Below are 25284 nucleotides of genomic sequence, written 5' to 3'. Positions count from 1 at the left end.
AAAAAAAATAGAGTTTCAATCACTAAGAGATTCAAACCAAGTCAAGATGTTATTGTGGAGGTTACTTTTATGCAAATTTTGGCCAGATATTACAAACTGCCATAATATGGCAAATCCCAAACAAAAATGTTCCTAGAAACCCTAAAAAATATCTAATGCTCTATAAAATTTGACTCGAGTTTGTTTTACAAAAATGTAAAACCTCCAAATTGTTCCACTTTCAAAGAAGTTCTTAAACCTGAAAATATTAAACTCTTCAAAAATAACAACTATTTTCATCAATTCATCCAGATGCCCCTTAGATCTTATTAACAACCCACTCCTCTTTAATTAACATCCTATTAATTTTTCTCCTAGTCCCCTGCCTCTTACAATGTCTGACTAGATTTGTTCACAGGTCAATAGCAGCTGTGACCAACTAGCAGAATTCAGAAAACATACTCCTGCTACAATAAAAATTTAAAACCTGCTCCTTGCCACAGCAAGAACAATGGTATCAGCCTGTTTCAACAAAAGAGGCTTAGAAGTCCAATTAATGATGATCTGCCTGGCTCAAACCAGTTTTTCAATTTTTCCTTCCCCAATTCTGCCCCTTTGACAAAAGGAGGTAGACTGTAGAAAAGAAAACAATGCCCCTGTTGCTTCTGAAAATTGCTTTGAGCTGAGCTAAGGCATCCCCCCAAACCTAATCCCAACTCTAGTCAATTTTATTAAAATAAAAAGGCAGGAATGTCAGATCTGAGAAAATAAAACTTGGCATACAGAATGGATTCTGTGGCATGAAGTCCCCTTCAGTTTCTCTCCCTCAACAGCTACTCTGATAGGACCTGGTGTGCTGACAAGATAAATGAACACAAACATGTCAATACTCCACCCACCAAAGGCAGATCAGATACCCATGAGCATGAAGTCATGATCTGCACCAACCTGATATTTCCCTGCGATGCCTGTAACCACACATCACCCCCAACCCCTCCTGGTGCATTTTTTCCTTTAAAACTACAAGCTGCCAGAAGGAGAGTTGGAGCCATTTTTCCTTCCTTTTGCTGGCAGGTTTCACTGCCTCCTACCTGCCTACTCTCCTGCTGCTCTCACTCTGTCTCTTTCTCTCTCTCTCTCTCTCTCAATAAACCTGTTAAGCTTTGACTCACTGTCCCATGTGGATTCCTTAAAGACCCTTTGCCTAACATGAAGCACCTTAGAGAAACTGTTGGGGGAAATAGAATTAAAAGATTTTTTTTTCTCTTTTAAAGAAAAGAAAAACTTCTTTGCCAATTCAGATAAACTTCTCCCAAAAATAGAAGAGAGGGAAGAGTTTTATTATTGAACAAGTATTGAACCATAATGTGACATGCATTACAGGCAATTTGCTAAAGAGACTGAAAATAGAGAAAAATAAATTTCACTCTTAAATAGCCAAACAAATGCAACCTATTACATCTATGTACATATATATAAAGGATAACCAGAAGACTGGACAGTACCATTTTTCATACATGGCTCATCCTAAATTCAGCTGTTAATTGGGGTGGCCATCTGGACAACTGGTATCATTCAGAGGGAAAATGAACTTCTCATATCTGAATGAGAGACAACGACCACTTTGAGGCAGGTGCCTGCAGATATCTACTCTCCCACAGAAATTGGGACATTATCTTCTCTGTTCACTATGTTTCAAAGAGATGGCTCCTAAGTCCTTAAGAAAAAAAATGCCTGGTTTACAAAAGTACTATTAACTTCTAAAATATTTATATACATCTCAAATAGACAGAGAAAGAATAACCATGAAAAGTTTTTAAAAGTAACTGGGCTAAGAAAAAGGCAGGGGAATCTATTTTTGCATCTGGGAAAATTATGTTAGCTTTCTTTTTTGTATTTACACCTACAAAATCCACAAAGGGATAATTACAATGAAAACCACACTCTGAGTTCTTTTCATTAAAAATTACTAATATCGGGTGGGTCACGGTGGCTCAGCAGGCAAGAATGCTCGCCTGCCATGCCAGAGAACCCGGGTACGATTCCCAGTGCCTACCCATGTAAAAAAAAAAAAAATTACTAATATCGAATACAAACAAAATCATTTTGAGATCCCAACCCATGTTAATGACTCCTTGGTTTTCTTCAATCAGTATCGAAATATACTTAATGACATTTGTGATAATGTCAATGATAAATAGGATAGGTAATGGAGCAATGATGCATATATCGCATAAATGAGTCATTTTTGCATTCAACAATATTTACATTCTTTTGAGTATCAATTAGTGTTCAGACAGGAAAAAAAAAATATATATATATACCACTGGCAGAGATTTCATACAAAGAGCAGCATAAACAGTTTGACACTGATGAAAGACAATATGGGTACACAAAGGTAACTCAGAAATAACTATCATCTCAGGACGAGGTTTTTAAAAAACGAACTACATGTGTCTGACTTCTGGGGATAGTCATAAAAGGGATTGATATACGGATGGCTTGCTCAGAAGGAAAAGTTGGGTTTTCAGAAATCAGGAGCTCAGAGTAGAGGCTTCATGGAGTTTGTCTTCTTACTTACGAATATGTGATGTTGTGTGTTTGCATTTGGTTCCTGGAAAGTTAGAAGAGTTACCCCACAAACTTAGTGTGCAGAGCACTTGAGGGCTGTGATGTGGCTACTTCTGGGAATCTTAAAATAAGCTAAAGCTGGGGCCAATTGTCTCTATGAAGTCACCATTGCTGTGGTCCTATAGACAACAATCAAAGGGAAAAAAAAAGAGAAGAAAGAAAGAAAACAGCCCCTTCTCTCCTACTTTCCAATTTTGCTCTAATGTCAGGAAACCAGCTGGCAAATGTGGTAATGTAGTTTGCAGAGCAGATCACCACATTTTAGGGTTAGATATTGAAGGGGAGATTTGGAACTGAAAATGATCTGCAAATAATAGGCACATTCATTTTTGACAATTAATATGATTTCAATTCCTTACCTTTATAATTATAGGTATTTCTTTTAGACTATTTAGGGCCATGAAATACAGGCAGAAATACCATGTCAGTTACAAATGAATGCATGCTCTAACCTCTGCATTATTTGCAATCTTATATTTTCTTGCATCCCAGAAGGAGCAAAATATGGAGATGAGTCTTCTGCCAATTTGCATCTAACACATATTGGGAGTGAGAAATAAATTCATATTATGCCTTTGATATTTTGACGTTATATATTAAGAAGCTCACCGTAGTCCATCCTGAATAATGTACTTTATGAATAATGGTTTTATTTAAAAAACTGCAGAAAATATCAGTGATACCTGTCAACATATTTTTCTTATTTCCTTACCCATCCACATTTTCTCAAATAATTTATAGAGAAGCTAGTGTTGGTGCCGACCTTTTAAATCTGTGTCATCTTGCAAGATAGTAAAGAGGGATTTTTACTGAACTACAAGACAAATGAATATTACCCAAAGAAGAATGAAACTGATTACTTTGGCTTTCCCTTTGGTGAAGAGACTGAACTTGTTTTTGGTTGCTTGAGATATAGTGGCTTTGAGTTAAGCAACAGTATTTTGTTATTTCTTTAATAGCTTATTATTTTATATAGGTAGAAGTTTTTCTATAAATGTAATTAAGCATTAAAGGGAAAGTTTGTGCCAGATAAGATGTATTTGCTAATTGACTTCCTGTCTACCATTTTCTACTTGGAGAGACAGAAGGGTAAAAATTACTTTTCCAAGCTCCATATTCTTTTACGTATATTGTGAGTACCTTAATTCAAATATTTCCACACATCTCCTAAAATAATATATTAAAAGGGAGAATAGAGTTACCCATAGCTTCAGTCCTCAACACAATTAGATTATAAAAGAATCCACCTTTTACATTACATCATGGCAAAATGTAATGTAGGAATATTATGGAATGGATGAAAGTTAATTATGTCTTAAATATGACAAAAAAGAAAAAAATTGACAATGGTAAAATCTATAAGAATGGACTTCAAAAGGAAATGTCACTAAATGGAAAATTAATGAAATTGGTGCATCAGATTTTGGCTTACCAGGAAGTTGATGTACTTCAGCCTGTGGTCCAGATTTTGCTTCTGGAGTTAACCTCTGGGATTCTTGCTGACAGTCCTATTGAATCTCAGTCCCATGGAAAACCTCAGTCTTATTGAAGAGGGCATTCTCATTAAATGCTATGTGATTATAAACTAATGAAATTCATCTTCTGTTTTACTTGGATGAAATACTGAATTAGAATGTATGTATCTTCAATGTTAAATCCGTAATCCTCTCAATACTGCAATGCAGCATGAACTACAACATGTCAATAAAATATCTGATACTGCACTGGAGCACCACAGGCTGGCCAAGTAAAGTTCCCTAAACACCTGGGAGAAAACCTCTTGAAATTAAAAAAAGTTAATACATGAGATTATCTTTAGTGTATTATTTATTTAATTGTATAATTGATTATAGAATTAGTAATTTGGAATACTACTGAAAATTTTAAAGAGAGACCAACAGAGCTGTTAGGAAAGACATAAAAGAACAAATAAATAATCTTGAAAAGCCAAAGAGAAATCTCAAGTTTGCTTTTTCCTAAAGTCATCTGGCTAATCTCAGTGAAGTTATTCTTTTACAGGGAGTTGTGTGGTACTGGAAACAGAATAAAAGGATTAGTAACTATGGAATTTATTAAGTATAGTAAGAAGAGCTCATATATAAATGTGGGCCCTCAGAGAAAACCAAAACAAAATTTGCCTATTTTGAATTTGCCACAAGAGAAATGAGGAGTGTGGGTGAGGGATCTATTTGATAATTAGTGGCTATAGGTTCACAGAATGGCCATTTCAAATCTATATCATATGTGGGAAAGAAAATAAACAATTAAGTGCTTATTTTAAAATTGACTTTGTAAGTAGGGATCCCTGCCCTGTCAGAAGAAACTTCCTAGGGAAAAATGTATATTAAACCCAGGCCTCAAGTCCTAGGCATAAAATTCAACAGAAGTATAAGTTATGGAAAAGATCTAAATCGTCATAAAATAAACTGGAAAATAAAGCACCACAAAGTAGAGCTGTAGGAAAAAAATAAAGCACAAACAGATAGATAAAACCTTGATATGCTGAAATAATCTGGATTGAATCTATTTGGTACCTGTCAAGTTCTTAATTCCAATGATTTTAGTTAAATTTTTAATTTTCATATTTGGCTCTTGTTCTTTCAATGTTACCCATCTTTTTTTTTAATGATAATATTCCTTTTTCTCATAGATAAGTTTTTTTTATTTACTTATTTAATATTATATGGTATCATTTAATTGAGGAAAGATTAAACTTAATAGGTACTTTAGCAGGGATCAAAGAAAGTGATTTATTAGCAGGGCTGAAGAAATATGTTCCAAGATGAACTTCCAGGAAAGTTTCAGAAAACCACTCACTCTGCAGTATGAGGCTACCAAGCCTGCACTGTTTCTGTCACAATCAGGAATTTATTACTGCTAAAACACAAACACTTAACTATGATTAGAAGTCTTTCCTATGGTTACTATTTTCAAGTACATCAGTAAAGGAGATTCCTCAAAGCCTGCCTCTCTTCCTGCTTATGGGAATAAAAATTCATTTCTCATGTAAGTGAATCTAAGCTGGACATATTAATCATGTTCTGAACTCTCATTGCCAGGTCACCTGAGAAAGACAGTCATTTTACATTTTATTTACAGCCTCTGTAGTGTAGGAAGATAATAAGAAGCAGTTTGGAATATAAGGTGACTGAGCCAATGCGCAACATTTTCTCCACATATTAACTTATACATACATCATTTCACACTTATTTTTAAAAAACAGGCTTTATAAATATACTTTCACAGAGATGCAACTATCACTCTTGCAAACAAACTTTGAGTGATCCTGATCCCCTTTCTGCTTTTAAATTAATAATAAAATTATAAAATACAATTAGTATATTAAATTAGTATATTATATATATATAGCATCTTTCAAACTATAGGATAAAGCAATTAAAAGATAAATCAATAAAGGTTTATGTCTCTTATTTCTGAATGATATAGTACATAGTAAGACAAATCAATAAAGATATAAATCTGCCTTATTCTTTTGCTGCAAAATGAGTGACTTTTTCAGAATCGGTTTAGTGGAGGTAATTTTAACAGTGCATACAGCAAATAGTAACATACAACAGGTGCTTCTGACAGAAGCATTATGGCAAACAAAGCAAATGCTTACTTAGAATAAGTAAATATTCCATTGAGTACAAATAAATGCTCCCACTATGAAGAAAGGTGTGTAAGAATTAGCAATTTGATGCTAAGAAGCTGGTTGCTCTCCTTAATACATAGAGCTTGACCAAAAGTTCAGCATTGTTCTCTATTATTGGCAAGTTTGATAGTGAAGGGCTGTAGTAGCCAGATAATCCCTAGTAATGCATAGAGTTAAGCCTTGCCACCAATGCCACGTACTTTTGAAACTATTAATCGAATATTGAAAGGAATTGTTAAGGAACTGCATGGCTTTACACAATGAGTCACCTTATCACCTAGAGAATTATGTCTCCTCTCTAGAGGGGTACTTTATCAAAAATTCATGGCACACAAATGTCTACATATTCTGTTTCCATTGCAAACATTTCATTCATATATACCACTTAAGTTTCTGAAAATGAATATATACAATCTTCACTTTGATGTACAGCTGTTACTGAGTGGAATATAATAATTCTGTAGTTTACTTGTAGTTAATTATTTGATGAAGATATGTCTGCAAATCATGCTCATATTTTTCTTCTTCAGGTAACGGACCATTGAAAACTGACCATGGTATTTATAGTATGTATGAAGTGAAATTTCAAGGTCTTTCTTAAACAGAATCTTTTTTTTTTCATCGAAGATGCTCTTATTCTGTAAACTGATTCAAATCTGCACTGGGCAATAGTCTACAGATGACACAAGTTAGCTTCCAATCACAAGACCTAGGTTTATAATTATCATTTTAGAATAAGAATTATCTCAGTGGGTTTCCCCTTAATTTCTGTTCCAGGAATTTCATGATTGCTTCAGTCTCTGCCATTTTTATTATCAATCTGGCCATGCCTCCTTCTTCCTCCTGGTAGCTGTGCTACCACTTTTCATCATCATCCCAAGATTTTAGGACACCATTTCAATAGCAATGTCTTCCAGTTTCATCACCAATGCTCCTGCTTTTTATTTTTAAAAAAGAAAAAAGAAAACCCTACAGTATACTGCAAGGATATTTGTGCTTATTTCAACTCTGATTACTTTTAGGGGACATGGTCAGAAGGTCGATGAATAGTTCGAACATCCAAACGTACCTATCTCATCCATGTCTTGCTTCACCACTCTGTATTAAGGAATATTTGATACTTCAAATTTTATTGTCATAAGTTGGCCTTGTGTCATCTGTTTATTAACCACCTTATAAATCCAATAGAACCTATTCCACCTACTCAAGGTGCCATAATGAATACAAAATTTCTGATAACTATCCTTATTTCAATAAATCCAGTTAGATGAAAAGTCCTATTTCATCTCTGGACTAGTGTCTCTGGAATGCACATCAACACAATTTCCCATATTTCTTCTAATTAGCAAAATTTTGTAACACTTTTCACATGTAGGAATCTTCCTTCTGATTGTGATTTGTTTTTTATGCTCCATGTTCCAAATAATATAGGTTCTGATTTGAAGAGCAACCAGGACTGCTAGTTTGAAGATATAAGGAAAAATTTAAAGGTAATTCCTTCAAGTGAGGAAATTATGGGATTTCTAAAATACTCATGGCTGCCTTATAAGAAGAGGGGTGTAACTGTTGGTAAGAGTTGCTGTGTGGTACTTTCGGATTTAGGTAATTGGAGTTATCTGTATCTACACACAACTCGTGCGGAGGTTGTTTTTTAAGTCAGCATTGATTGCTGTGTATTGTTGACTATTTTCCAGATTTCTCAAATAGTTGGTTCTTACAGTTTCTGAAAGAAAAAAACAGTTTTTCAATGTTTCTTTGGGGATCCATGCATTTGGAAATTCTTTCTCTTCCATCTGGCTGATGTCATTTCAGTGTTCAACATTCGAAGAATTGTCAAACTGCTTTCCAAAGTGGTGGCATAAATTTATATTATATTCTTGTATGAGGATTGCAATTTTTCCACATACTTACCAATTGTTATTATTTATATTTTCAAATATCAACATCATACTTGATATGAAGTAGTATTTCACTGGAGTTTTGTTTGTACCTCCCTAAAGGTTAAAGACGTTGAGCACCTTCTAATCTTCTCTGTAATTCTTTTATATTCTCTCTCCACCACAGTGTTTGCAATTTCCTGATTGTTTCTACATTTCTCCAAGTATATTTTCATTTTCAAGGCTATATACTCTTTTCTATTATATTTTTCACTATATTAAAATTTACCACTGTTCTATATTATTTCCACTACATTTGTACTTTGCACTGCTTCAGGAAATACAATTGTTTACCTAGTTAATGCTTCTCATTCTCTGATATTAATAATAACTGGAATAGTCTAATCTTATCACATTTTTGTGTGTCACCATGCTTCAAAATAGTAATGGCTTATGAGGAGACCAGAGATGATAAAAAGACTAAACTAACCCTTCCAAACTTGCTTCCCAAACTTATCAAATTCCCAATTTTTCATTTCTACTTTTATAACTTTGAAGACCTTAATTTATAATACAGTTGAAGTATTTTATATAAAGTGAAACATCCATTTTTTCCTGCACATTACTTATGCTATTACATATTAAATAACAAATGTATAACATTTTTGATAATTTATTCTATTTTTACAAATTTAAAAACTTGGTTTTCATCATTCTTTGCACATTTTATTTTGCTTAATAAAGAGTAAAGATAAAATTTTAATTTTCTTACATTTCCTATAATTTTATACTATGTTTGATGAAATAATAATCTCCATGATTTAGAGGACCTGCAGACAGAAATCTAGATGATTTTCTTTTTAAATGGCTTTTAGTTGATTACATTTCTATAATTAGGCATTTTCTAAAAACCATGTATGCCATTATATTCCTGGCTGCAGTTTTAGTGTATAATAAATATTTCACATTAAGAGGTTGTGTGAAGAAGGTAAAATTTAAGTAAGTTTGAAATCAAAAGGTCCATATTATGAGCCACCTGGTGAATATTCACTGAATCACAGGTTATAGACCATGTTTTGATCAATCAGAGGTCAACATTCTATTCTGATTCTCTTTTTAGAATAAAAATGAAATCTCCAGTTTTCTTTTTTTTTTAAGAAAAGAGATATTTTATCTAGGTTAACATAATTAGCAAAGGTTGTTGTTTTGTTTTGCTAATGTTGTCAGGATGCAATATACCAGAAATGAATTGGCTTTTATAAAAGGGATTTATTAAGTTATAAATTTACAGTTCTAAGGCCATGAAAATGTCCAAACTAAGGCATCCAGAGACAGATACTTTGACTTTGAATAAAAGGCAGATGTTGTCCAGGGTTTCTCTGTCACACGGGAAGGCACGTGTTGATGTTTGCTGTTCTTCTCTCCCAGCTTCTGGTCCCAAACAGCTCTGATTCCAGTGGTTTTCTCTCTAAGTGTGTGTGGCTTGGCTTCTTTGGGTCAACTCTTGGTTTCATCTCTTATCCTAGCATTTCCAAACATCTGTCACCTGGTTCCATCTCTTTCGTCTCTATGTCAGCTTTCCAGGCATCTCCTAAAGTGTGTGTCTGGGTGTTTGCTCTCTGTATAGGCTCTCTGCTCTTTCTGTCTCTATGAGCTCTTTAAAGGATTCCAGTATGACCCGACCCACGAGACTGACGAACCTGGACCTGAGGGAGGGAGCGAGAACAGGGGACAAAAGACACAGAGAATGGAGACAAGACAGGATTCTGATCAAGTCTCAATTTATTGAGGGCAAATCCAGGGTATTAATCCAGCGGGACAGGGGAAGTGCCTTTTAGCAGGTGATGGGCATTGCACTGCGGCTAAGACAATCCGCAGAGACTAAGATAGCAAAGGCGGATCAGCCGAGGCTAGTCAGCAGATTTCTGGGCAGAGCAGAGCGGACGTGAGAAAATAGAAACTTAACTTGAGATAAAAACTTAACTTGAGTTAGTACCTAAGATGGTGTTAGACCATAGGGTGGTCAGCAGATGGCGTCAGACACCAAGATGGCCGGCACACTGCGGGTGCCATAAGCAGTTTCCCACACCAGTAAACTAATTAAGACCTACTTTGCATGGGTGGGGTCACATCTCCACCTAATCAAAAGGGAATTGGGTGGGTTCCATTTCCATGGAAACAATCTAATCAAAAGATCCCACCTTACAACAGGTCTGACCACACAACATTGAATTAGGATGAAAAGAGCATGGCTTTTCTGAAGTATATATTGGAAGAAACATTTCAGTTTTCTAAATTAAACCTGTGAATTTTAGATATGCTATTTTGCTTTGACAATGAAGGACCAAGGTAATATATCTGATATCAGCAATCAATTCTAATTTTCACTAGTATATTAAATCGAAGCTATTTTTTAAATCTCTAAATTATAGTACACTTCAATTCACAGAATCCTTTACCCTATTTGAAATTAATTCATTCACTGGCAGTCATGCAAACATAAATTTGACATGAAAGGGTATAAACAAATATATCGAAAAAAATTACTATAAATCAGTGGCAGCATCATATTTAATATGCATAAAATTATCAAGCCCAGCTTAATATTAATGAACACAACAGCAAATCATTCTTAAATCTACATTCTCCATAGGTGAACCTCTACTAACACAGTATTTATCCAGGGAAAGTAATGTAACTTTGCAACAGCATAGAATTAAATAATGTGTTTATACATTGAACAAATGTTTATTAAACACTATAAACCAGTGTTTTATGATATCAAAATATAGTGCTGAACTTACATGCAAACAAACACTGCATGAATTATAGAAAACAAAGCAAAACATATCTAGCTCATAGTATATTTGTTATCCACACCTTGATGATATGGTTGAAATGCAGTTTTTCATTTCTAAATATCATAATTGATTGAAGTGAGATGCAAATTACACAGTATAAAATATACCCATCTTAAGGATACAGTGTAATGATTTTGTATACCTATATAACTACAAGAGAGTTTGTGATCTGATAATTTATACTGGTAGATGAAAAATAAATATAACAAATAACTACAAAATGGAGTCTGGTACATGGCAAAATTTAATAATTAATCTACCAATTTAATTCTGCATATATTATTATAGTGAATAGAAGATTATATGCAGAATATATATTTTCATTGCTTCTTTGATTTTTCTGGAAAGAAGTTTCATTGAATTGTTCAAGCACAGAAATTTCAGTTGAATAAAAAACTATGGGGTTTTGCCCTGGGGCAAACAAAGAAAAAAATTATCCCTAGAGATGGCAAATACTATGGAATGTACATCACACTTAAACTGAAACATTTCTAATTAGGTGGCCTTGAGATATTTACTGAAATGGCTAAGAAAAATCAACAAAAATCAAGGGACTATTTGTGCTTGTAGAGAGGTGACAGGTTATAGCTATAACCATAGTTATAACAAGATCTAAAGCTGAACAAACTGCAAATTAATGGCTTTTCCTAAAAGCATCTAGAATTCAGGTTGGAGTGCAAACCGCTATCTTCTAAATCTGGAGGGAGACAGGTCCCAGCAGGGAGAAACAGGAACCAAATTGTTGCTTTTCTGTGGCAACAACCATCCTTAACACTATATAAGGCTGTAAGGAGATTCAGAATTCAGACACACATTTTAAAGAATTGCTAAATGCTGAATGTGGGCTATTGAAAGCAGGAAACCGCTAGGCGTCCAGAGAGGGAAATTTGGGCTCCTTCCACTTTATCCTCCAGGAAGCCCACCAGGTTCCCACAGATACAATCAGGGACAATCCGGAGCAAGCATCCTCCGTGGTGCTGGCTGGGGGAAATGAACAGCAGCCGCTATGACTCTCTGCTCAGAACCTTTCCCTGATCGTTTCTAAGGAACAAAACTAAATCTTCAAGGAAGGACCACAAAAATGTAGTAGAGGGCGGCTGCTGTGGGAAAGGAATGGCAACTCTCTATGAGACTATTTCTAGACCCATCTCCCAAATCTCTTGCTATGCAGCAAAGCCTCAGATCTAAGGGAGAAGAACGACAAGATTTTAGCCTAAGGTTCCTGGTGAAAATCTCTGCAGTTGTGGGAGAGGAAGAGGGGTGGAGACTTTATCCCTGAGTAGGGAGGGGAACACTGGTGAAGGCTACAAACCAGAGACTCAAGTTCATATTATCTGCCTAAGACCTGCTTCCTTGGAAAATCACAAAACACCTGTTACTTCCACCTTCTCCAGCCCCCACCACCCCGACTGCAATACCATGTTACAAGTATGGAATAAGCATAACAGTGGAACACAGTCTGCAGAGCTCCAAAAGATAGAGTCTCACTAGGACCAGCACAAAGATGTGGGGAAAGACAAGAAGGAAGACCTGAGCCAAGAGGGGTCTGATATTCACAAAACCCCCCTGGCTAATTAGCCCACAAATAAAAAGCTGGATCACTAAGGAAATCTGAAATCCTTGGTGATGAGGGTGACCTTAGAAGCAAAGAATTTCAAACATAGTCTAACATCTGGCTAGATTAATGCAAATGTCCACAACTTTAAGTGTTCCAGAAGGAAAGACATGTTCAACCTAGAGCATAATAAAAAAAAGAAAAATATTTCCCAGGGTCAATTGTCTTAAACCATTTGAAATTCTTTCAACAGAAAGTAATGAGATGTACTAAAATTGACATATACCAGTCCACATAAACGAAGCAATTATCAGAACTAGAATCTGTTATGACAGTGATTTTTAAAGTATCAGGCAATGAAATTCAAATTGAAATAATCATTAATCTATGAAAAACTAGTGGAAAAGGTAGATAAGCATACATAGTTTTAGATCATAATTTCAGGAAAGCCATGGAGAATATAAGAAAGACAAAATGGAAATGCTAGCAATAAAAAAAAAACACCAAAAATCTCACACAAAAAATGAACTGTGCTTTCTATAAAATGTGTTACTAGATTAAGCACAACCAAAGAAGTACCAGTGAGCTAGAAGCCAGGCCAATAGATGTCTCCAACTCTAATCCGATACCATCTAGTTCATTTTAGTTTTTCTCCACGTTTTAATCTCTAACCTCCAATTCCAGTAGTGAGAAGACTGACTGCCACCATCCAAAATCCACTTTTCATTTGTTTTTTCAATTCCAGTGTGTATGTCAAATGCTTTTAGAATTTCTAATTTATAACTCCATGGGAATCAACTTCACCATTAGAGTAAAATATTAAAGTAATGTTCTTTACTTATTTTTACAATCAATCTCCAATTTACTTCGCCAGCAACATTTTACCCTATCCTTTTCAGTTAGCTTATACCCTCATATAGGAATGTATTTTGATTATTTTGTAACAGTCTGAATTCTTTAAATTGCAGCATTTTATGAATTTTGACCAATGCATAATGTCATGTATCCGCCACTACAGCATCACAAATAATAGTTTCACCACCCCAAAATCCCTGTTTTTACCAATTCAGTTATTCTTTTTTCCCAAATTTCTGACAACCACTGATCTGTTTAATATCTCTGTAATAATCCATTTTCCAAGATTTCAGTCTATGCAGGCTTTCAGTCTGCCTTCTTTTCCTTAGAAATATGCATGTAAGATTCCTCCACATTCTGAGGGGATTGAGAGCTTAAATTTTTAATCACTGTATACTATTCCATTGTTGTACCACATATTTTTGTTTGTTTGTTTGCAATCAATTCATTTATTGAAGGACATAGGGATTGCCTCTAATTTGGGGTGATTGTAAATAAAGCTTCTATTAAAAGAGTACATGCAGGTTTTAGTGTGGACAAAAAAGTTATGATTTTATAATTTAATTTTTTAGTAAAATTATCTATATTGCCTATACAGAACACTTTATGGATTATATAATTGATATTGTTGATACCTGATAGTCATTCTTCTGTGTGGAGCATAGTATTTTTTATTGAAAATATACTCTCTATCTATTGTTGCTCAGGTATCTGGTAAGTTCAGAGGAAATTTGAAGATATTTCAATTCTGTTTCCTTTCAGTTGAAATATGTATATATTTTAGTAGGTTAAATAGTAAGTTTTGGAGAAGGACGTGATGTTTTTGATAAGCTTTTAACAGTGAAATCACTACACGACATGGCAAATGATAAATGCCAACAAATACATTTGCAGGTTAGGCATTGCCCATGAGGTTTTATTAAAAATGGAATCCCATTGTCTTGGAATTAATTAAATATGTTACTTATTTTTGCTCATTACACAAAATTTTATATCCTTAAAATATTTCATATCAAATAGTTATTCTCTAGCTTAATTTTATTATTTTTCTAAATTTAGATGCAGCTAAATTATAAGAGTTTTAAATTTATTCTATTATCATACACATCAATTTATAGAATTAAACCAAGTTGGTCATCAAAAATGTCTTCTTCAGTTATTTTCTTTTGATGCATCCAATGACTCTGATATTGAGATGAACTCACACATTTGGAATGCCATTCTTCTGCTAATGCAGAAAATATTTAATGATTATACCTCCACCAATGCTTTCATGCATGCATAGAACAACTTGAATTGAAGGCAAAAAATTTATTGAGAATTATAAATATTTGACCTAAATGAAAAGTCATCCTTTACAGAGTGATGTGAATATATTTTCAGCAGATTTTATGATTGTTAAACTTTAGGGAAATTCTTTTGAAAATGACTAATAATTTTGGAGAAGCTCTTATTGATTATTCAACATCTTTGCTTTCATGTTTTAATATAATGTCAACAAAAATTGGACTAATTACATATTATCATAGTTTTTGTGCAAAATGCAGATTCATATTCATTAAACATGAAGTTTCTTTTATTCACTTCTATTCAAAAGCTCACTTCAAAATAAAACTAATAAAATATTTAAAAACTGATGATGATGTTGAAGATTAAACCATGTCCTGCCACAGACGAATTCCTCAGGTCCCAAACCCTGATCCTTTGAGTCTGAACCCAATCGTAATAAGCCCTTTGAAGATGTTGTTTCTTTAGATGTGACCACACTGAATGAGAGGGACCTTAATCTAATATGACTAAAGGCCTTATAGGCAATGTAAATTGAACAGAGAAAGAGGAAGCCATGAGGAGGAGCCAGAAGATGGAATCTATGGAAACCTGATGGAAATGAGACAATGCTACCATATGCATTGCCATGTGACAAAAACCAACCAACCAAAAAAACAAACAAAAAACTAGGAACTCCAACAATTTCTGGTCAGCCAGAAGATATACCATACATATATGTAATAAATGGCAAAATGAATAAAACCATGCACTAAGACCATCATGTGACCAGTGGGTGCCTTATTGTCCGATTCTTCTCCTACTACCAAACCCCAGCTTCCAAGTTCCAAGAAGTTAGCTTTACTTTAGCCACCACTGTCCTGGTCTAATTGCATCTGAAAAGAATCAGGAGGACAGCATGGGTTGTTTATTGCCATTCAGATTTAAACAAATTTTTAATTGAAAATTACACTCTTTACATGTTTGCCACACATATTTCTGGACAATATCAATGCAGAATTTGGAAATAAAATGTAAGGCTACCAAATCTAATCTTAGTCATTTTAAGACAAAAACATTTTAAATGAAAAATCCAGGAAAACAGAATCTCCATGGTTTGCCAGTACAACAGGTTTAAATCCAAACTATAACAGAAAACAGGTTCCTGGTTACCCTGATTTATACATCAGTTTGTAAAGGAAAATGATAGTTTCCCTTTGGGGAGAAACAAATGGCATATGAAGAATACAGTAATTTGATGAAGAAAGGTCTTGGAAATAAGCCACAAGATAAACCATGTATAACTCTTCTCTGGTTCTTACGCTTAATACTGAAATAAATAACTAACTTGTGGGAGTGGGTTCATAAAGCTCTCGTGACTGTCTTGGAGATTCTCAAGTATAGCCTTGTTTTGAATTAACACCAAAAGGTTCCTAGTACTTGAGCCTTCTCTTTTATCATTGTAATTATGCAAACCATTATACTCTCAAATCAAATGGATAACGCATGGTTGTACTATGGCTATTCTTGAAAACCAAATTCTTAATGAACTTCCTATGTTATGATTCATATAACAAAATGTGATCAAATGTTACACATTTTCTTTTTTTTATTTTATTTTTTATTTTTTTTATTTTTTTATTAATGGAAAGAAAAAAAAAAGAAATTAACACAACATTTAGAAATCATACCATTCTACATATGCACTCAGTAATTCTTAACATCATCACATAGATGCATGATCATTGTTTCTTAGTACATTTGCATCGGTTTAGAGAAACTAGCAACACAACAGAAAAAGATATAAATTGTTAATATAAAGAAAAGAAATAAAAGTAGTAATAACAGTAAAAAACAACAACAACAAACAAACAAGCAAACAAAAACAAAAAAAAACCCTATAGCTCAGATGCAGCTTCATTCAGTATTTTAACATGATTACTTTACAATTAGGTATTATTGTGCTGTCCATTTTTGAGTTTTTGTATCTAGTCCTGTTGCACAGTCTGTATCCCTTCAGCTTCAATTACCCATTGTCTTACCCTGTTTCTAACTCCTGCTGAACTCTGTTTCCAATGACATATTTCAAGTTTATTCTCGAATGTCCGTTCACATCAGTGGGACCATACAGTATTTGTCCTTTAGTTTTTGGCTGGATTCACTCAGCATAATATTCTCTAGGTCCATCCATGTTATTACATGGTTCATAAGTTTATCTTGTCTTAAAGCTGCATAATATTCCATCGTATGTATATACCACAGTTTGTTTAGCCACTCTTCTGTTGATGGAGATTTTGGCTGTTTCCATCTCTTTGCAATTGTAAATAACGCTGCTATAAACATTGGTGTGCAAATGTCCGTTTGTGTCTTTGCCCTTAAGTCCTTTGAGTAGATACCTAGCAATGGTATTGCTGGGTCGTATGGCAATTCTATATTCAGCTTTTTGAGGAACCGCCAAACTGCCTTCCACAGTGGTTGCACCCTTTGACATTCCCACCAACAGTGGATAAGTGTGCCTCTTTCTCCGCATCCTCTCCAGCACTTGTCATTTTCTGTTTTGTTGATAATGGCCATTCTGGTGGGTGTGAGATGATATCTCATTGTGGTTTTGATTTGCATTTCTCTAATGGCCAGGGACATTGAGCATCTCTTCATGTGCCTCTTGGCCATCCGTATTTCTTCTTCTGGTAGGTGTCTGTTTAAGTCTTTTTCCCATTTTGTAATTGGGTTGGCTGTCTTTTTGTTGTTGAGTTGAACAATCTCTTTATAAATTCTGGATACTAGACCTTTATCTGATATGTCGTTTCCAAATATTGTCTCCCATTGTGTAGGCTGTCTTTCTACTTTCTTGATGAAGTTCTTTGATGCACAAAAGTGTTTAATTTTGAGGAGCTCCCATTTATTTATTTCCTTCTTCAGTGTTCTTGCTTTAGGTTTAAGGTCCATAAAACCGCCTCCAGTTGTAAGATCCATAAGATATCTCCCAACATTTTCCTCTAACTGTTTTATGGTCTTAGACCTAATGTTTAGATCTTTGATCCATTTTGAGTTAACTTTTGTATAGGGTGTGAGAGATGGGTCTTCTTTCATTCTTTTGCATATGGATATCCAGTTCTCTAGGCACCATTTATTGAAGAGACTGTTCTGTCCCAGGTGAGTTGGCTTGACTGCCTTATCAAAGATCAAATGTCCATAGATGAGAGGGTCTATATCTGAGCACTCTATTCGATTCCATTGGTCGATATATCTATCTTTATGCCAATACCATGCTGTTTTGACCACTGTGGCTTCATAATATGCCTTAAAGTCAGGCAGCGCGAGACCTCCAGCTTCATTTTTTTTCCTCAAGATGTTTTTAGCAATTCGGGGCACCCTGCCCTTCCAGATAAATTTGCTTATTGGTTTTTCTATTTCTGAAAAATAAGTTGTTGGGATTTTGATTGGTATTGCATTGAATCTGTAAATCAATTTAGGTAGGATTGACATCTTGACTATATTTAGTCTTCCAATCCATGAACACGGTATGCCCTTCCATCTATTTAGGTCTTCTGTGATTTCTTTTAACAGTTTTTTGTAGTTTTCTTTATATAGGTTTTTTGTCTCTTTGGTTAAATTTATTCCTAGGTATTTTATTCTTTTAGTTGCTATTGTAAATGGGATTTGTTTCTTGATTTCCACCTCAGCTTGTTCATTACTAGTGTATAGAAAAGCTACAGATTTTTGAATGTTGATCTTGTAGCCTGCTACTTTGCTGTACTCATTTATTAGCTCTAGTAATTTTGTTGTGGATTTTTCTGGGTTTTCTACATATAGTATCATATCGTCTGCAAACAATGATAGTTTTACTTCTTCCTTTCCTATTTTGATGCCTTGTATTTCTTTTTCTTGCCTAATTGCTCTGGCTAGCACTTCCAACACAATGTTGAATAATAGTGGTGATAGTGGACATCCTTGTCTTGTTCCTGATCTTAGGGGGAAAGTTTTCAATTTTTCCCCATTGAGGATGATATTAGCTGTGGGTTTTTCATATATTCCCTCTATCATTTTAAGGAAGTTCCCTTGTATTCCTATCTTTTGAAGTGTTTTCAGCAGGAAAGGATTTTGAATATTGTCAAATGCCTTCTCTGCATCAATTGAGATGATCATGTGATTTTTCTGCTTTGATTTGTTGATATGGTGTATTACATTAATTGATTTTCTTATGTTGAACCATCCTTGCATACCTGGGATGAATCCTACTTGGTCATGATGTATAATTCTTTTAATGTGTTGTTGGATACGATTTGCTAGAATTTTATTGAGAATTTTTGCATCTGTATTCATTAGAGAGATTGGTCTGTAGTTTTCTTTTTTTGTAATATCTTTGCCTGGTTTTGGTATGAGGGTGATGTTGGCTTCATAGAATGAATTAGGTAGTTTTCCCTCCACTTCGATTATGTTGAACAGTTTGAGGAGAGTAGGTACTAATTCTTTCTGGAATGTTTGATAGAATTCACATGTGAAGCCATCTGGTCCTGGACTTTTCTTTTTAGGGAGCTTTTGAATAACTAATTCAATCTCTTTACTTGTGATTGGTTTGTTGAGGTCATCTATTTCTTCTTGAGTCAAAGTTGGTTGTTCATGTCTTTCCAGGAACCTGTCCATTTCATCTAAATTTTTGTATTTATTAGCGTAAAGTTGTTCATAGTATCCTGTTATTACCTCCTTTATTTCTGTGAGGTCAGTAGTTATGTCTCCTCTTTCATTTCTAATCTTATTTATTTGCATCCTCTCTCTTCTTCTTTTTGTCAATCTTGCTAAGGGCCCATCAATCTTGTTGATTTTCTCATAGAACCAACTTCTGGTCTTATTGATTTTCTCTATTGTTTTCATATTTTCGATTTCATTTATTTCTGCTCTAATCTTTGTTATTTCTTTCCTTTTGCTTGCTTTGGGATTAGTTTGCTGTTCTTTCTCCAGTTCTTCCAAGTGGACAGTTAATTCCTGCATTTTTGCCTTTTCTTCTTTTCTGATAAAGGCATTTAGGGCAATAAATTTCCCTCTTAGCACTGCCTTTGCTGCGTCCCATAAGTTTTGATATGTTGTGTCTTCATTTTCATTTGCCTCTAGGTATTTACTAATTTCTCTTGCAATTTCTTCTTTGACCCACTTGTTGTTTAAGAGGTGTTGTTGAGCCTCCATGTATTTATGAATTTTCTGGCACTCCGCCTATTATTGATTTCCAACTTCATTCCTTTATGATCCGAGAAAGTGTTGTGTATGATTTCAATCTTTTTAAATTTGTTAAGACTTGCTTTGTGACCCAGCATATGGTCTATCTTTGAGAATGATCCATGAGCACTTGAAAAAAAGGTGTATCCTGCTGTTGTGGGATGTAATGTCCTATAAGTGTCTGTTAAGTCAAGCGCATTTATAGTAATATTCAGGTTCTCTATTTCTTTATTGATCCTCTGTGTAGATGTTCTGTCCATTGATGAGAGTGGTGAATTGAAGTCTCCAACTATTATGGTATGTGTGTCTATTTCCCTTTTCAGTGTTTGCAGTGTATTCCTCACGTATTTTGGGGCATTCTGGTTCGGTGCGTAAATATTTATGATTGTTATGTCTTCTTGCTTAATTGTTCCTTTTAATAGTATATAGTGTCCTTTTTTGTCTCTTTTAACTGTTTTACATTTGAAGTCTAATTTGTTGGATATTAGTATAGCCACTCCTGCTCTTTTCTGGTTGTTGTTTGCATGAAATATCTTTTCCCAACCTTTCACTTTCAACCTATATTTATCTTTGGGTCTAAGATGTGTTTCGTGTAGACAGCATATAGAAGGATCCTGTTTTTTAATCCATTCTGCCAGTCTATGTATTTTAATTGGGGAATTCAGTCCATTGACATTTAGAGTTATTACTGTTTGAATAATATTTTCCTCTACCATTTTGCCTTTTGTATTATATATATCATATCTGACTTTCCTTCTTTCTACACTTTTCTCCATGTCTCTCTCTTCTGTATTTTCGGTTCTGACTCTAGTGCTTCCTTTAGTATTTCTTGCAGAGCTGGTCTCTTGGTCACAAATTCTCTTAGTGACTTTTTGTCTGAGAATGTTTTAATTTCTCCCTCATTTTTGAAGGACAATTTTGCTGGATATAGGAGTCTTGGCTGGCAGTTTTTCTCTTTTAGTAATTTAAATATATCATCCCACTGTCTTCTAGCTTCCATGGTTTCTGCTGAGAAATCTACACATAGTCTTATTGGGTTTCCCTTGTATGTGACGGATTGTTTTTCTCTCGCTGCTTTCAAGATCCTCTCTTTCTCTTTGGCCTCTGACATTCTAACTAGTAAGTGTCTTGGGGAACGCCTATTTGTGTCTAATCTCTTTGGGGTGCGCTGCACTTCTTGGATCTGTAATTTTAAGTCTTTCATAAGAGTTGGGAAATTTTCAGTGATAATTTCTTCCATTAGTTTTTCTCCTCCTTTTCCCTTCTCTTCTCCTTCTGGGATACCCACTACACGTATATTTGTACGGTTCGCATTGTCCTTGAGTTCCCTGATACCTTGTTCAAATTTTTCCATTCTTTTCCGGATAGTTTCTGTTTCTTTTTGGAATTCAGATGTTTCATCCTCCAAATCACTAATTCGATCTTCTGTTTCTTTAAATCTGTCGTTGTAGGTATCCATTGTTTTTTCCATCTTTTCTACTTTATCTTTCACTTCCATAAGTTCTGTGATTTGTTTTTTCAGTTTTTCTATTTCTTCTTTATGTTCAGCCCATGTCTTCTTCATGTCCTCCCTCAATTTATCGATTTCGTTTTTGAAGAGGTTTTCCATTTCTGTTCGTATATTCAGCATTAGTTGTTTCAGCTCCTGTATCTCATTTGAACTATTGGTTTCTTCGTTTGACTGGGCCATATGTTCAATTTTCTGAGCGTGATCCGTTATCTTCTGCTGGTGTCTGGGCATTTAGTCAGATTTCCCTGGGTGTTCGGCCCCACAGGTTGAAAGATTTTTCTGTGCAATCTCTGGGTTCTGTTTTTCTTATCCTGCCCAGTAGGTGGCGCTCGTGGCACACGTTTGTCTACGGGTTCCACCAGTTAAAGTTGCTGTGGGTCCTTTAACTCTGGAAAATTCTCGCCGTAGGGGAGGTTCGGCAGCCGAAGCGTCTTGGAAGAATGCCAGCCGGCCCGGGGTTCCGAATGCCGGGAGGGTCGCCGGCCGCCGCAGCACGAGAGAGCGTCCGGCCGAATTAGCTAGTCGGCCCGGGGCACCAAGCGTGGCGGGAGGGCACCAGCTGTCGCAGCCCGGGAGAGTGCACTATTCCCAGCCGACGGGGGAGTCACGTGTTTGGAAGGGATCCCCCGGTCACTGTTCTCCGCCGTTTGGGGATTTCCGACCCAACTACCTCAGTTGTTCCGGGGGGCCTCGTGTGGTGGGGGCACCAGCCGCCGCGGCCTAAGGGGACCGCCTGTCCAATTCTACCAGCTGGCCTGGGAAGGTGGAAGGGAGGGACTCCGGTCGCTTGCCGTCCCACCCAGGAAAGCCCGTGCCCCTTGGTGATCTCACCGGAGCTGGTTCTCCCAGATAGTCAGCCGTTCCAGGATGGGGTACGCCGTCCCTTTGATCTCCCTCGTGGCTCCGGGAGCTGCTCTGTATTGTCTCCACTCCCCCAGTAGCTGTTCTGGAGGAGGAAAGGTGAGGGCGGCAAGGCTGTAGAGGCTGGTGGTGGAGGAGCCGGTGAAGGCGGGGGAAGAGGGCACCGTGGTGGTTGGAGAGCGGCCGGAGCAGGAGGGGGAGGAGGGGGGAGAAGGAGGGCGGGCGGGTCGGCAGCTGCGGGGCGTCTACACATTGTCTTTCAAAAATAATCTACAGATTGAGAAAAACTCTGGATTGATCAGCAAGCCATTTGCAGGAGCAAGTGATATTTTATAAATTATTCATAACCTCTCAGACTGAAAGACACATAATCAAGTTCTTCTTTATTTACCCTAAACTGTTAACACCTAACAGTGATTAGGTTTGACAGGCTCAGAATGGTAGCTATTGAACACTTGGAATAGAAATATTTCGGTAAATAAAAAAGCAACCAGTGCACTGGCTGTATTGGAAATGTGGCACTTCAATTACATAGAAAACATTGCATCAATATGGTTAATAAGGTAAATGTTGAATGCATTAATAGCAAATGAGCATATATATATATATTTCCAATCTAATTCCAATGAAATACTGGGTTAAATTCCGTCTGGTAGGCAATAAGAATGCAGAGTAATCTGAGATTTCAATTGTGTTTATAGTTAGCTTAGAGCCTAGTGAAAGAGACCAACTATGCATCTGTGAGATGAATCTTATAAGCTTTTTCATCATTCAGAATGATCAACACAAATGTAAGCAATATTCACTGAAAGAGCTAGGTGTTGATTATAAGGTTTGAATTAAAGTGCTTTACCTTATCTGTATGTCCTATAGATTTAAATTTCTCTGACCTTGAACATGCTATTTAAATGCCTATTGTTTTGAACTATCTAGTTTTTTAGGCAGGAGATTGATAAATAATTGTATCTTACACAAAAACTGAGAGGATTTTTTCAACAGTCAAATTAATGGATTGCTACATAATGAATAAATACATCTCAGTGCTCAGTGCAAGTATTTTCATTTTCAATATAATGTAGGTAAAAAATTATGCACTTTTCATGAGGTAAAATTTGGGTCTTAAATGAAGTTATTGTTTCCAGTTCTATCCTCAATATGGACTTAGCACTTTCGGGCTACAATACTCTTTCTCAAGAACACACTCTTAATATGCTCCATAGACACATTTTTGTAGACACATTGCCATTATACTTTATCTTATTTTTTATAATTATTTTTAATACTTGAACTCAGTGTGGCGCTCAAGAACACTTTTGCATATATGAAAAAATGTGCCGCTTATTTACTACAATTCTATCCATGCAGGGAAGGATAGGAATGCCAGCATGTTACCCAAATACTATAGTTAATTCATATTTACTTTGGAGACAATGAAAATGTCACAGAATTTGAAAAACATGTACACTATAATTAAACAGCAATCAGCAGTGAGTTATAGAATAAACTATTAGAGAATATTTTGAGCAAACTTATAAATTTGAAATTCACTGGCAAATATGGAGTTTGTTTCTTTGGAAATACCCTGAGGTATAAGACAAGTCAGTCTAAATGGTGGGTTCACAAGTCTGAGTTATGGTAAATAGTGGGAAGAAAAAACACTGATTCTAAATTTAGAGAATTTGAAAAGCATGGCAGAGGATTTTTTTTTCCTTTCTTTTTAAACAATTATGGAATGCTTCACGAATTTGTGTGTCATCCTTGCGCAGGGGCCATGCTAATCTTCCCTGTATCGTTCCGATTTTAGCATATGTGCTGCACAAGTGACATGTCAGAGGATTTTAATGACAATCTGAGGTCACCACATTATTTAAGGAAACATTGCATTTCAGTTGGAAAAACGTCATTCTTGAAATAATCATAAAGAAGATGGTCCTAAGTATCAGGAAAATAAAGCAAAAGTATAATTTGAATTGCAACAATAACTATAATAATATGATGGGAAGAACATGCATATTGGAGAGGTTAATATCAAACAGAAGATATTATTTAGGAATTTATTGTAGAATTTTGCCATTTCAAACTTGTCTACTATCTGGATTCATAGCCTTTAAAATCTGGGGTCCCATATTTGTTTTGCAAACCATGACATCACGGGCAAGTTAATTTTGAAGTATCAATTTAAACATATGTATAATATAAATATTTACCTTTGTGGTAGGTTATGAGTTTCAAATCTGGTGAGCAAAATTATTAATGAAGTCCAAGAGTATATTGCTGAACTCTAAAATGTCATTTTTTTTGTTTCGTGAATCTAGGAACTAACGTTTTTGAATTTTAAGAAAATGGCACAAAGCACTCACCCCATAAGAGCTACTAGCATCAACACTATTGTGCCTGAAGTAGACCTTTTCAAGACTGTACTTCAGGTTACAACTAAAAAAGTAAAATAGCTGTGGACCACAGCAGAAGATTGCCCATTTGAAGGCAGAGTGCCTACTGATCTGCAGTTGTGCTCTTCTTTATCAATTGCATGGACTAGGTATAGCTGATGTTCCTGTACACCTGAGGACATGATAAGTTCAAAACAAAGTGCACAATACCCAGAATTATTATCATCTTTCTTAGCATACACATTATTTAATCTGTATGTTGGAAAAATGCTGCCTTATCCCTAGTAAGTCTTCTTGTTCCTTGATGACTTTAATTAAAGGCCAAATAACTTATTAGTGATATTTAACAGTCGTTCAATTAATTACAGAAAAAAACATTACCACAGCTATCCAAAACATTTGAAATAGAGAGTAACCAGAAAATTCAGAAGTGGCAAAAGGCCCTGGTTTATATAAAGAAATATGTCATGAATGACATCAATGAGCTTCATAGCCTCTCTTCCTCTCTCCTTTCTCAATTACATGAGACAAAGCACCCAAAGGGAATTATAAGATGCTTCAGACTCACAAAATGTTCCTCAGTGAATTCCAAATATTGAATATACTGACTTAATTCCGTATGAAATTTTTGGG

General features: G+C 35.4%; 1 long non-coding RNA gene and 1 pseudogene across 1 annotated transcript in view; one reads left to right on the top strand and one right to left on the bottom strand.

Annotated features, from left to right (window-relative positions):
* The window catches only part of LOC143690093 (uncharacterized), a 119633-nt gene that overhangs the window by 45678 nt on the left and 48671 nt on the right, over positions 1-25284 (top strand). The gene's annotated exons all lie outside the window — the stretch shown is intronic.
* LOC143642966 (U6 spliceosomal RNA) lies at positions 23983-24079 on the bottom strand (annotated as a pseudogene).

The sequence above is a fragment of the Tamandua tetradactyla genome, chromosome 7 (assembly GCF_023851605.1).
Source record: "Tamandua tetradactyla isolate mTamTet1 chromosome 7, mTamTet1.pri, whole genome shotgun sequence".
In the NCBI taxonomy this organism is placed as follows: domain Eukaryota; kingdom Metazoa; phylum Chordata; class Mammalia; order Pilosa; family Myrmecophagidae; genus Tamandua; species Tamandua tetradactyla.
The sequence above is the reverse complement of the archived record's forward strand: the minus strand, read 5'-3'. Positions and strand labels throughout refer to the sequence as shown.